The sequence below is a fragment of the Diabrotica undecimpunctata genome, chromosome 7, assembly GCF_040954645.1.
Source record: "Diabrotica undecimpunctata isolate CICGRU chromosome 7, icDiaUnde3, whole genome shotgun sequence".
Classification (NCBI taxonomy): Eukaryota; Metazoa; Arthropoda; class Insecta; order Coleoptera; family Chrysomelidae; genus Diabrotica; species Diabrotica undecimpunctata.
The window spans coordinates 139,062,155-139,077,683 of record NC_092809.1 but is presented as its reverse complement, the minus strand read 5'-3'; the positions used below and the strand labels follow the sequence as shown (position 1 = coordinate 139,077,683).

The window sequence follows — 15,529 nt, the reverse complement described above, 5'->3', positions numbered from 1 at the left end:
GACTGTGTATAGATGCAGAATCAGTTTCCTCGTCTTCCACTTTATTTCATTCCATCTCTTGTTTGCTGTTGCAGACACGTGCTATTTTGAATGTATAATTGTTAATTTCATTTTGACATAATCATAAAAAATCTATGTTTCCCCTACTCGGTCACTCCCGGAGTACAACATCTGGTTTTTTTTTCATTTGATTTTAGTTTGTAGTTCCGTTATAATAAAATTATATTGATATTTTGAAATACGTCTATTGTGTTCAAAAACTGATTATCATAGTTTTCCAACTGATCAAAATTCATTACAATTTCTAAAAGGGTATCAAACGGCCTATATCATTTTTTTCGTGTGTAGTTCCGTAACCATATGCAAATCTCATAAATGGTTTTTCTCAGTCTTTTTGGTTACAGACAAATGCGGTCGCAGAATTGTAATTATTCAATTTCCAACACGTAAAAAACGAATTTAACCATTGAGTCGGAACGATATGTTAATAGGTCGGGACGGGAATTCAACGACCCTTCATAATCAGCTATTAACAAAGTGTGTTTTAATGACACAACGGCTAGTGTTAAACATTTGTAGTGTTTATTATTTTGGATTACTAGCGTCAATATAAAGATAAATTAAAATTGAAAACGAGTATTGTGACATTTTATTATTATTATTAATCGAAATCAATCAGAATAGAAGCCGAAAAAAGAACACGGTGTAGTATCGCATATCGCATAATAGAAGGGAAAAAATGTACAAAAAGAACTAGCTATCTTTATATATATATATACTAATACCAAATACGTATTTGCAATTTCTTGGTCTTTATTTAATTAATTCATTACGGTTGATTTTATGTTTTACTGATTATGAATTTCGAAAAATAGAATGCGGCAAGGGATGCATATTTCAAACAGACCACAGGACCTCTCCGGTCGTCAGTAAGCAAAATGCCTGAGAAACATCACATTAATATAAAGTTGTACTGTAAAAGCCTCAAAAATGAACTTGAATACATAATATTGTCCGAAAAATTAACAGCCGATATTGACATTCTAGAAATTAGTGCAACAGGTACAGAACAACAGCAAATAGGAAACGATTACAAAATATATTTCTCTGGAAGTAATGAATGTCAATACAAATATTAATTTTATACCTTATTCTGAACGAACAATGTAACGCAAGCTAAAATTAACACACAGGAAACTTAATATAGTCCAGATCTATACACCTATGGCAGATAAAGATGATGAAGAAATAGAATGCCTATGTGAATAAATCAAGGACATATTAAAACAAAGCCTAAAAATGCTACAATAATAATTTTAATAGTATATTTTAATATGAAATTAAGTCAGGGTAAAATAGTAAACTGTGTAGAAAACCATGGGTTCCGCTTTTATTGTTCGCGTGACATGCCTAAATGTTTTCACACATATATGCTCATCTATTGACGAATTTCTACTTCCAGTTTCAGTTTTGTCTCAGTGCGTCAACAATCAACTTATTTTCGAAAAGCCTAAAGTGCTCTCGCTGAAAGAAAAGTTATCTCGTGCAATAGAGAAAAGCGATCAGTAATCGGATGTCGTTCGCCGTACGGGACTGTCTTAGTCAACTGTGGCTACGATATAAAAGAACGAAAAAAAATGGCTTAAAGCGGAAATGGAGGGCGGTAGTAGAAAAAAGTTGCGGAAATCTTAGAGCACGAAGATTAATATCGCGCGATTTGCTTCAGTGGTTCCAGCAGCAGCGTATGAACATATTCCACTTTCTGGATCTGTGATCAGCATAAAAGCTAAGTTTTTTGCAACTGAGCTTAAAATTCAGAATTTTAAAGAATCTGAAGGTTAGCTTAGCAAGTAGAAGCTGGGGCGTAAGATCAACTACTGGCAGATTAGCGAGGATAATCGTGATGCTAACAAAAACGTAACGATTGATTGGCTAGAAAATATGTGGCCTGGACTAAAGGCACGATATGCATCACACGACATTTATAATGATAATAACTGGATTATATTTAAAAAAAAAAAACACCCAACTATTAACTTTTAAATTTAAATCAGTGGTGCGTTGGTGAAAAGCTCTCTAAGGAATGGATTATGGTTTTAGTGGCCGCTAACATGACCGGTTAAATAAACTGAAAGTTCTTAGTAATAGTGAAATCGAAAAACCCACGTTGCTTTAAAAAACTTCAAAAATCTACCCGCGACCTACAAAGCAAACAAGAGTGCATGGATGACTTCGGAAATTTTTGACAAAGCGATAAGAAAATAAGATGTCGAGCGAGAAATATTCGAAAAATATTTCTGCTTGTAGACAATTATGCTGTTTATCCTGTACTATACGACCTTCAAAACATTAAACTTTATTACTTGCCAGCAAACACAATGAGTGTCATTCAGCCCATGGGCCAAAGTGTCATCAAGAGTTTGAAAAGCCATTACTGGAGAAGAATTTTGATGGAATTGTATGAGAATTATGGCGATCTCAAACATGGAACATGGTGACGAGCAATACGATAAAACATTCCTTAAAATACGCAGGATGGCTGAAAGATTAAGGATTGACTAAGAATGAAGATGACCTGCCGTTAGCTGTTTGGGTCAGATAGTTAGAACTTCCTATCACATACGAACTGGAAGAGCTAACAGCTTTCAAAGTTGATGAAAATGTAGCTACAACATCTATACTTTCTGAGAGCATTATGCAAGCAATTTGTGTAGAAGAAGAAGAAGAAGAAAACAGTGACTTGGAAGTCAAAGTCGAGCCAGAACCTGCTCCGACCGCTCAGCAGGTATTGGATGCTGCAAAAGTACTTCATAGGTTTTTCATCCACCAGGAAGACGATATAAGTGCTGTGGAAGATTCTATGTGTCTTCAGGACAAGGTCAGGTCAGTTCTGTGGAAAGGGAAAAAGAAACAGACCAAAGTAACAGACTTGTTTGTTAATGTAGGCTAAATATTAGATGTAATCTTTTGTCATACTTTGATGAAAATACTGTATCCATTATATTTTGTTGTACCGTATACATTTTTTAATTGTACAGCCATTTTTTTATACTGTATTGCTTATATCATTATTAATGATATAAAAACAAAAATCTGTGTTGTGTACAGTATATATAGTGTTACTTTCGGTTTGATTTATTTTCTGAATTAAAATAGGTTATGTAGTACAGTAGTATTATTATTACAGACATATTGCAAATCGTTATATTTCTCTTTTTTATCTAGCTATTTTTCTTTTTTGTTATTTGTAAGCTTTATTTGCATTTTCATATAGTATAATATATTCGACACTACTATGAAATATTCTTTTCCTTTTGTCTTTTCATATCTTTCTATTATATACCTACCACTCTATTTAAACAAATAAGCCGTAAAACGATTAATTAAGTTTAACCAGAAATCTATACAACACACAATTTCTAATTTTAACTTTTAAATTATAAATAAAATTATAGACTAAATTTTACACAATGTAAACCTTTTTGGGTTGAAAATTATATCAAAAGCGTTTTTAACTAGACGATGATTAATGTTTTTATAAATATGCCATTGTTCAAATTACCCACTAATGTTCTAACACAAAGGTGTCATTTTAAATGAATTGGACCTATCATGAAAGGGTATTTTGTTGGTTTATAATATATGGGTTAATAATAACTTTATGTCAGTAACAATATTGATAGTTTATTTTAAATTAACACGATGGAAAAAATTGTGTTTGATTTAAAAAATCTTTAATGAAAATTGCTTTTATTATATTAATAATTTATTGTATATGTAAAAGTGAATTAGAACCAACAAAATTAATTTAACCTTAAAGTGGTCGCTTGGCTTAACATGTTTACATATTTTTAGTAATTATTTATTTCTTTTACGTTAATATAATATTGTTAAATACATACAGTAATGTAAAATAGTAAATTTTAATAAAGATTTAAAAAAAAATGCAATAAAAACCTAAAGCTAATAATAAAAAAATTTTACAACAAATTACAAAAAAATAAAATAAAAAAAGTTGCAAATAAATGAAAAAAATACAAAAGAATAATTTTAATCGTTTATTTATCTCTATAACAATTTGAACAAAGATTTTTTTGGTGTTCTTGGCAAATATTTTTCTGGCAAATGATGCAAATTACCCTACTAGATTTATTTTTTTTTATCTAGGGCAAAATCCGAGTATCTTGTTGTTCTTGTTGAGAACTTTTTGAGGTTCCTCTTCAAAATGACTTTGAAGTCGTTTTCTGATTTTTCTCGGAATGTGTGAGATCGGTTTATAGGTTTCTAAATATTTGAATCTTGTGAGTTACAAGATTGTCTCTTCCCCTAAAACTACGTCTAGTTAAATGCTAGATTTTTCCGATCTTACTGTATGGTGTGGAGGCCTGGACGCTGACGGAGACGCTCACGAGAAAACTAGAAGCATTCGAAATGTGGGTGTACCGACGCATTCTTCGTATATCCTGGACCGAACATGTCACCAACACAGAGGTAATTCAAAGAATCGGAAAGGAGAAAGAAATCGTGAATACAATTAAACAAAGAAAGCTTGAATATCTAGGCCACATATTGAGACACGATAAGTACCGTCTACTGCAATTGATTGTCCAGGGAAAAATAGACAGTAAGCGAGGGCCAGGCAGGAGAAGACACTCGTGGCTCCAAAATCTGAGGAAGTGGTTCGGGCTCACATCGGTCGAACTATTCAGAAGCGCCGCAAATAAGATCAGAATTGCCATGTTAATAGCCAACGTTCACAACGGACAGGGCACTTGAAGAAGAAGAAGAGTTACAAGAGCATTTAAAGCGCAAATATTTATAAGATGGAAAAAATAATCAGAGGTCATCTTCGTGTGCTTCTTCCAACATTTAATGCAGTACTTAGCTTATCGTTAGTGTCCAGTCCATTTTTTGTCATATTATAAAATGTTAAAAGTTCTGGCTTGTGTCACTCTCAAGATTTAGTAACAATACCTGTTCCCTCCCTAAACTACAAATCAGGGTAATTGATTTTGATTCTTTTGGGACATACATCATGATAATTGTATTAAGGTGAACTCCAACTACTCGTTTATTTGACAAGTACACCAATATTTGCGTATTTGCCAAATACAGAAATACACCAAATTACAAACACTATTTCAAGTACTACAGCGCTCCCATTATAGCGGACTCCCAGTACTCGTCTATTTATATACCCAGTATACTCGCGTATTGGGAAGTATTTGCAAAATGTTAGATGTATTTGGAAAATATACTTGTTCTTGTTGTAGACTGTAATATAATTGTTATTCACATCTCTAATAGAAAGATCATAGTAGCAAATTAGTGAATTCACTATTCCTAATTTATGCAGATGTGCCGCATATTTTTCGTGCGGAGTTTTAAATCTTATATAATAGGTGATAATCTCGATTTAAAAGTCCCAACGTAGATGGATCGTTTGTATTAGAATTTATGTAGTATTTGTTTTTTTTTTGTAAAAGCTGTTTAGAAATATACATATATGTTGAGTTTCACATAAAACAAATAAAAAGCACAAAGATTATTGATCAATCTGCTCCGTAATAATGAATAACGCATGATTAAAATTGAAAATAAACTATAAATAACATATAAAAAATAATTTGAAACATCGGGTTTGTTTGTTTAAACGAGCGTCACCAAAACATTATAAAGCTCCATCAAAACAAGCAAGATATTCAACTTTTGCCTGTTTCGAATTTGCGTTTTACCAAATGAAGCTTTTTGCTGTCACATCATATGTTTACACAACATCGCCCTCGGTGTTCTTTTTAAAGGTATTTATTGCGTTGTTGATTTAGGCACAGCATTTATTCTGTTAAATTATTTATTTACCAACAGTCGGTGATTAAAAATAAAATCATTTCACGCTTTAGCGATATATTTTTTTTACAAAAAACTATTTCTCTAATGAAGTTGCGTATATTTTCCGAAGGTACTAAACAATTTAAAATTTATATAAAACGATATATAGAACAAAGAGACAAAATACTAAGTTTAGTGTTATACTAGGCATACTCTCGTTCGCAAAAACCTACACTTCCTTGACATTAATTTATAAATTCCTCGGTTTTTACGAAAATTTTAAACACCTTGGCTGGTACGAGAATTTTGCAGAGGAAGAGCAATCCTTAATCTCTTATTTTTATCGCAGTTTCTGACCTTACATTATCCTGTATATAAGTCGCTCGGCATCAAAGTGGTTGTAACGTTGTAAACGTCACATCTTTATTAATTTATATTTAAATCATTATTTTATTTTAATTTCTTTATTAATTTCTTAATTGCTTCACATTTAGTTTCTTTTTTACTATTTTTTCTTCAAAAAGTAGTTGGCGCCCTCTGCCTTTCTTTTCTTCATTTCTGTCCCGTAGAATAAATATTCGCCGTCTTTCTTTCTATTCGATAGACTAAATATTCTGTTCTATCTTGACAGAAAGGCTAATTACATTATAGGCATACATCCTGTGCCATCTGTGCTAACTATATTTCAGTCTCCCACTTACTTTCTGTCAATCAGCTTTTCTGACATAGTCAAACATGTTTTTGTCTATAGCTAAAATTTATAAAAGAAGGTAAGAATTATAATAAGCGCTTCATTTTTATGGTCTAAAGAATTCTCTTGGGTTTATTGGCCGTATTATTGGGTTTATTAGCTTTATTGAAGATTTTATGGGATATTTCTGAAACCACCTAATTGGGAGGCCAAACAAATTTGCTCTGGAAGACCTAATTACCTAATTGGGATGCCACAGATACCTAATTGGTAGCAAGCAGCACATCGATGCCATGATGCTATATGTATCGTAATATTTTATTTACTGTAAAGCATTGGCAGGGTTATCTTTTGCTATTTAAATATTATTTTTTCTTAAATAAATATGTCTAGTTAAATAACTGTTTTATTTGCTAGCAGCTGAGGGTTCATGGTTTAATTTCTAGTTCAAGACAAGACGAATTCACACTTCACAGTGATACTGAGCTAAGCAAAGCATAGGCGATAAGCTTCCATGGTTGATTGAGGTATTATTTTTATAATAGTATTTCATTTTTCTTTTGTAGTATCATTGCTACATGGTTCAAGTGTAAAATTACCGTTGAGATAATGGCAAATAAAGAATTTAGCTAAAACCGAAATCAGTTTATGTATTATCCAGTACTACTATATTTACTTCTCATGGAATACTCCTGGATTCTTATACAGTATGTAAGTCTAATGAGTAAAAAAAAAATCAAAAAAGTTCTCCGTAAAAAAAATCAATTGGACCACTCTGCTAAATATATATAATCTACAAAAGAATACAAAACTTTCTCTTAGGTCACCTATTCATCCTTTTTCGATCCAATATCATCTATGGCCTGCTTGTTTGTCCTCAGATTTTTGTAGAATTTATGATAAAGTGGAGGAATGCATGAAAGAAGACTCTGAAGGTCTTTATATTTTAGTTTTTCAATGGATATTACAGAAAGATAGAGGATATCTAAATAGAAGTCTTCTTGTTTTGTCTAAAGAAGTTCGTTTTTTCTTTAAAACACATAATAGAATCTCGTTATTAGAATATTTAAAATAAATTTTAAAATCTGTTCTTCTGCTTTAAATATAAGCCAATCTCTTTTCAGCAATTAGTTTTTAAGTAATTTCTCTAGTTTTCCAGTATTCTTAAAATTGTCATTTTTATTTGAAATTTATTAGTTTTTTTTTGGAGCTGGAAATACTTTTTACTCAATTATTTGACAAAAAAATGTCACAAACATGTCGTTTTTTATCACTCCATAGTCTCTGTCTTATGTATGGCGCTGGGACTAAACGTCTTAGAAACCACCATGTATGTGAAAATAGATGTAATTTTCCACCAATTCCATCATAAACCATGTAATTTTCCATCAATTGTGTGTTATATTAATTAACAAATTAAACCTACCTAGAATGTCTTACGATTAAGAACCGAAACGGGCTCAGGCTCTACTGGATAAGTTTGGCTCGTTGTTTGATGGTCTCGGAGGCTAATGATGAATCAGTCGATAAAGGCGAAATGTTGTCGTTCAAGATAACAAACAATAAAACTCAGGCACTAGATAAAAAAGTAAACAGAGAAAAAAGGAGGCAAAACTTTGTAAAACACATTAATTTTTTTCTTGACAAAAATAATGTCAGATTGTCCAAAAAGTCGTATAAAAGAAATGTAAGAACACGTATAGAAAACATAAATACCCATCTGTCTAGGGTGAAAGTAAATCCACGAAACAGACACACAATTTTTCATAAACAGGATGTTAAAAGATATTACACAACACATAAATTTAAAAAAACTAGTCACAGTTACATAATACTCTACACAAATATTTGGTGAAACCAATGGATCTAATATAATTAAAAGCGACAGTAGGCTTACTTGGCTGAATTATATACAGATAACAGACAAAAAACTTGGGATTTTTAGGCCACAGATTACATTGTAATAGAGTTATGTAGAAACACCATGTCAAAACAATGATCTTATATATTATTACAATCCACACGTTTGGACAATATACGATCTAGAGCCCAAAGATGTGAAATTCACAAAATGGTGGCAATTAGAGCCGTTTATGAGCTACTTATTGAAAATTTTCAAACTTATATTTTTAGCGAGTACCTCACAATTGATGGAAAACTGTAAATCTTTCCAGATCGATTTCCGTTTTGTCACTATATTCTTAATAAACCGGCAAAATATGAACCTTCCGTCAGAAAGCAACGAAAAGGACTCTATAAAAAAAATTTCCCCGTAGGATGTGGTAAAACGTGTTGTTGATCCTGTTAAAGGTATCAAGCTGGACATTCCATATGATAACTGGTTCAGCAGCTATCCATTGAATATAGAACTATTAAATAATAAATATCAGCTTACTTCTGCTGACATTTAGAAAAAGAACAAAAAACAGATTTCTCGAATTTCATTTCAACCCAAAATTACTACTGCTCATACACAAAAATATAAAAATGTGATTTTTGTTTTCTACACCGCTTTACACCGAAGACTCTGTTCCGGAAAGTTTAGATATGATACTAGTAGAATACGTTCAATGAACTATAATGTCACGAGAAATAGCCGACGCGACGGTGGACAATGACATTTTTTTCTTCTTCTTTGCGTGCCATAAAGGAGTTATCCGACGTTGGCGATCACCATTGTGTGAAGGATTCTCGATCTTCTGCCACAAGGAATAATTATTGTCCTGCATTTGATATATCAGTCCGTTCACAAATGTTTTTTAACCAAACACCTCTACGGCCTTTAATTTAGCCTTTAAGTATAGGTTATTATATCCAAATTCCTCTTACTATATATCCCAGATAAGACATTTTCCGATGTTTAACAGTCTTTAGCAATTCTCTATATTTGTTTTCCATCCTTAGTACTTTCTCATTAGTTTTTCTTGCTGTCCAAGGTATCTTCAACATCAGTCTATGAATCCACATTTCCAATGCTTCAATTGTGTTTATAATTGATACTTGTAGTGTCCAAACTTCTGTTCCATACAAAAGTACAGACTAAATATAGCACTTAACCCTATTCTTTGTCCCAGTTCTAAACTGAACTGATTATTGCAAAGAAACGTCTTCATTTTCATAAAAGTAGTTTTAGTTATTGCTATTCTACGTTTTATTTCTATGTCTCGATCTAGTTGGTCCGTTATAACAGTTCCCAAATATGTAATTTTCTAAACTTTTTTAACTTAAACTCCATTCAATTGAAGCTCTGCAACTGGATGTGGGTTACGAATGATTACTAAAAATTTGGTTTTGTTTGAGTTTATTTTAGTGCCCATTTCCTCTCCTAATTCGTGAATATTCAAGATTTTCGATATTTTCTGACATAATTACTGTATAGTCCGCGTATGTAATGACAATTTGTTACTCTATACTAAACACAGCAGGTGTAAGTGCGCAGAAAATATAATATAAAACAAATACTAAAGATTATGCTCTGAAAAGGAATTAATTTTTAAAACAGTTAGGTATGTCTCTGATAGATGATTAACAACAAATACGTCACGAGGATCCCTGAATTCATCGAATAAACCTAAAAAAAAGACAATGGACAATGTCCACATGTTAAAATATTCTCGTGCAAAAGATATAAATACTTTTTACATTTGCAAAAATGCTACATTTGGATTTGTCGAAATCATGCAAATTTAAACTGCAACACTTGTACTTATTTTTAAAGAATTATAACTTTTTTATTGTTTTTATGTTTTTTTTAGTCAATCTTTTTGCTTCAATAAAAATATATTTTATTTATTTTTTAAATAAACAACATTTTGTACGTCTAAGATGTCATGGCCATGTCCATAGACTCCCTAATAACCGCCTTGCCAAGTTAATATAGGAGGAAACCCCCACAGGAAGAAGGCCCTTAGGACGTACACGAAAGCCATGGAGAGACAATATATGGTCAGATCTATCAACATTGGGGCTACTCACTGACCCAACTATTAAAGACGACCGTTCAAGATGGAAGCAAGTTGTGCAGTCGGCCAAAATCCACCCCGGGTTGTAGTGCTACGAGAAGAAGAAGAAGAATATTTTGTACAATTTATTTAATAAACAGATTTTTATATCATTCAAAAATATATCTCTTGGGAAAACGTTACTATATAAATTATTTGAAGTGTTTGAAATCGAGTGAAGTGCCCATTTTTCTGATACAGTAGTAAACTAATGTAATACCCCTACACTAATGGTGCCACTATTTCCCAACACACCAGCGAAGGCTTAACAAACTTGAAGCTTTTAAAACGTGTTGCCACACATGAGTAAAACGATACTTTTTTAGAAACTAGTACAACAAAAAAATATTAAGGGTAAAAGCAATCTAAAATGTACGAAGATATGATGTACGTCTACCCGATTACTCTTAATAAACACTTTTTCTTCAATAAACAATTGAAAGAAAGTAAACTTATCGTTATTGCCTTATATATGGTTTTCTAATATTTGCCAATGGACGGAAATTTATAAATAAGAAATGTTTTAAAATGCTTTGAAAAACAGACAAATTTAATCCTCCCTACGTATCATCTCGTATTAGAAACCAATCAACATTAACCTATTCAGAACTACACGGTACTTTCAATAATAATAATAATAAGAACATCTATTGATGTGGCGATACCTATCACCAATAATTTACGTGTTAAATACAACGAAAAGATTGCCAAGTATAGAGATCTAGAAATACAAATCAGGAGACAATGGAGAATGACAAATACCCAGACAATACCTATTATTTTATCTATTTCTGGTGCTATTACCAAAAACCTCCTAGAAAACATAAAACAGCTGGGTCTAAATGAACATCTTTATAATGCCATGCAGAAAGCTGTACTTCTCGCGACGTCCAGATGTGTACGAACATTTTTGGGAGATACTCCAGCAAACCAAGTCACCTAGGGCTCGATAACACCTAAAGAGTCCCACCAGAGCTCAATCCTTTTGATACCGTAGGTATCTGGGATGAGTGAATTTTCATCTTAGAGGGAGTGTGAGCCGTATGGCTAAATTTGGATAATAATATTATAACAATAACATCTTACCTGGAGCTGCCAGGCGTTTGCCATAAAGATTATAAAGAACGTCATAATTAAGTGGAAAAGATTATTTACCGAGAACTAGCTAACAAATAAACAGCCTATTATAAACCGACCATCACTTTTATTTTTAATACCTACCTGACAGAATGCTTAAAACGGACAACTACAAGATATATTGAGATCGTACTTGCTCACAGACCAGCCAGTGACACATAGACCGGATCTCACACTAGTTAATATACTTATTAGGCAAACAACGCTAATAGATGTGGCGATACCTAACAATAATAATTTGTATGTTAAATATAACAAACAGATCGTCAAGTAAAGAAATAAAATAAGGAGGCAGTGGAGAATTCAAAGTAACCATACGATACCTATTATTCCTTTTACTACTGGAGTAATTGCGAAGAACCTCCTAGAGAACATAAACTAGCTGGGTCTTAGTGAACATTTCTAAGACCATTTAGAAAGCAACACTACTTTTACCATCTAGGTGCGTACATATCGTCACTTAGGACTCGACAATACGGAAAGAGTCCCACCAGAGCGCAATCCTTTTGATACTATAGGTATCTGGGATGTGTGAATTTTCTGCATAGAAATAGTGTAAGCTATATGACTAAATCTGGAATAACAACAAAAAATGATAAAATATATAAGTAAAAAAATAAACAGCGAATGTTACAATTGTACGAAAAAAAAAAAAATATTGAACAACAATATTCGATTCCAAAATACTCGACTCATTTAATATAGTCGAACATAAAATATTTTTACAGTATTTTGACTTCTATGCAGTTATCCCTAGATAGATTGATATTTGCGATCAAAACACTGAAAATGCTGACTTTATAACTACAGCTAAAAATTCATAACATGTTCTGGTTGTTATTGGTGAAAATCCACATACATCCATTTGAGTAGTGGCCTTATAAACGAATTTATTGTATTTCTATCTACTCATCACCTTTAAAAATCACGTTTTGCTGTAATTTACAATACAGATTTGGTATATAATAAAATTTTTAGATATTTTAGATATTTAGAATATTTTTAAATGATTTCTAACGTAATAAATAAATAACACAAGAAGATTTTTAATGTAAAACGACAACAAAACCAGATAATAAATCATGAGTAAATGGAGAAAGTACAGCAATCCATGAAAGGATTTAACAGTGACATCCTAAAAACAACTAACCTTAAGACGATTAACGCCAAAAGACTAACAACCAATATCTAAAAAGAAAACTCGCTAGAAAACTCTAAATTAATTAAACATTTATGAGTAAATCATCAAAAAAATCCTGGAATGAATTAGACGTAAAATTAAAACATGCTACAATTTATCATATTAAAATTTTCATATGGAAAACATTTCTAGGTATGCCCAGTAAAATATATTTTTATGGGATATTCTACACCAATTCTTATATAAATTAATTGACTTGTAATAGATACCATGCAATAATAACATCAAAGAAATTGGACAACGATGTGTTTATTATAACAAAAATTAATATAAATAATAAAGGCATACATAAACTTTTAACCAATAATAACATGCATTTTGAACTGAGTTTGTGTTGGCGAATCTGTCGTCTGGAAAAAGTTGGTGTCAAGTTCTAAATTGTTTATGTTTTATAGTTTTTTATGTAAAGCAATGTATAATTTAAAGCCAGTAGATTTTATAGATGGAGAATTAAAGGGAACTCATTTCAGTGCGTGTGTATCTATTGGGGTAGGTCAGGTACAAATTAAAACGCATGGCTGCACTAACAATTCTATCATTTCAAGCAAATCCTTTAACTAGTTCTCAACTCACCAGCCACGGTGACGAGAAAAAATTCCCGTAGAGCGTTTTAGACAGTTATTTCAAATATAAACAAACACAGTCACACAAAAACCAAAAAGTATAAGTTCTTTTTTTAAATAATAATTAGGCCCTAACACTCGACTTTTAAATTTTACCAAATTAAAATGGGACACTAATATCGTGCAGCCAATATTTCAGTTATTATTATTATGAATTTTGGGAAATGCAGAGAGACATCAGATTCGCAAACCGCTTCCGGAGATGCCTCACAACATACTGCCGGAGATTTAAATAGAGAAAACTTGCTGAGGACGGTGTCCACGGAATCAATGCGCGGAATTTACTCCTGCGCCATAGAGGTCCTCTAGCGGGAAAGTTTGGAAACTGACAGTAGCGGTAAGTTCGCAGGATTTGCAGGATGAAACTCCCGCAGCAGGATAAGCGTTGATCCTGCGACATATTTAATGCAAAAAGGAGGAATCGTTCATTTGAATGATTAAAAAGTACATAGAAAGTAAGCGAGCGGAGTTTGAGGTGGTCAGGAGGCGATAAGACGGGACGAATTAAGGCAGGATCTGATTAAGAATTTATTGAATATTATAGTATAGATAAATAAGTAAGCCAAATTTTATTTAAATGATATTACCGAAATACAGTTATCGTCGAAGCATAGAAGTGAAAAAACAAAAAAAAAAGTGGTAAAGTAGGTAGACTGTAGACTAGCGCCAAGGTTTATAATACGTTTTCTGCACTATTAGATTTAAATTGAAATGCAAATTTAAAAAATTAAAAAAGTTTGAATTATTTAAAATTGGATAAAGTAATTTTATCATTTATTTATTATTTTTATAGATTTTAGTAAACTTGTAAAATTTACATGGATAACGTACCCCTCCTCACGTAAATGGACTATTTGAATTGTTTACTGCTTACTGTTTACTACTATTTCGTAAAAAGCCATATTTAAGATGTGCTAATTTATAAATCTCTCTTCCAAAGTATAAATATGAAAGTTCAACTTAAAATGTTTTACTTTTTGTCAAACTTTAATATAGTTTTTAAACTGATAATTGTAAAAATCCGACATTATATTTATATAAAATAGTTTTGAAATGGGAAGTTTACAGTATAAAAAGTAAAGCCTGATGTTACATTGACAATTTAAACTAATGTTCACTTTAGACTAAAGTACACTTTAGTATCATACCCAGATTATTAAACGTAAACTTAGGTGTTTATAAGTTGGTAATTGTGCTTCTATCAATATTGCATTATTTTTGTCGAAATAACCGTATGTTTAATAAAATTGTTAATTTTATTAATTATGTCTGTATTAAAAGAAAGTAGTTCTTTAGATAAATATACATCAATTAAGTATAGAAACCAAGAAAAATATTAACGAAAACTGGAAGTTTTAAATAAAGAGAATGATCGATAAGACCCCAAAAAAGAGAGAAAAACGCCAATCGTGATAGATATTAAAAAACAAGTATTAAAAATCAAAATATTAAAAATTGAATTTTAATTAAAACAAAATATGCTAAGAAAGTTTATAATAAATATACTGTACAAACTTTTTTATTGTTATTTATATTAAATAAGTAAATTTAAACTATACACAAATGTTAAGTATATGTATATATATATATATATATATATATATATATATATATATATATATATATATATATATATATATATATATATATAGAGCAGAACAATGGAATATGATCTACCACTGGCGCTAGCATTCATAGACTTCAAGAAGGCATTTGACTCCGTATACCCAAGAGCAGTCATAGAAGCTCTTGTCGACCAAGGAGTAGATAAACCATATGTCGAAACGCTAGCAAATATATACAAAGAGGCCACAGCTAGAGTAAGCATATATGAAAATACCCCAGAATTTCCCACTCAGAAAGGAGTCCGACAAGGAGACACCATATCCCCTAAGCTCTTCAATGCAACCTTAGAAAATATCTTCCGGAAATTAGACTGGAACAACCAAGGTCTATGTATAGATGGAGAATACCTAAACCATCTTAGATTCGCTGATGACATCATTCTAATTGCTAGAAGTCCTGAAGAATTACAACTGCAAATTAA

At 31.6% G+C, this 15,529-nt stretch overlaps 1 long non-coding RNA gene across 1 annotated transcript in view; it reads right to left on the bottom strand.

Moving 5' to 3' along the window:
- The window catches only part of LOC140446996 (uncharacterized), a 542,844-nt gene extending 529,168 nt beyond the window's left edge, over positions 1-13,676 (bottom strand). Inside the window, exon 1 of the long non-coding RNA XR_011951550.1 lies at positions 13,433-13,676. This is a non-coding gene — a long non-coding RNA (uncharacterized lncRNA). The remainder of the gene's footprint in view (positions 1-13,432) is intronic.
- Between the last annotated feature and the right edge of the window lie 1,853 nt (positions 13,677-15,529).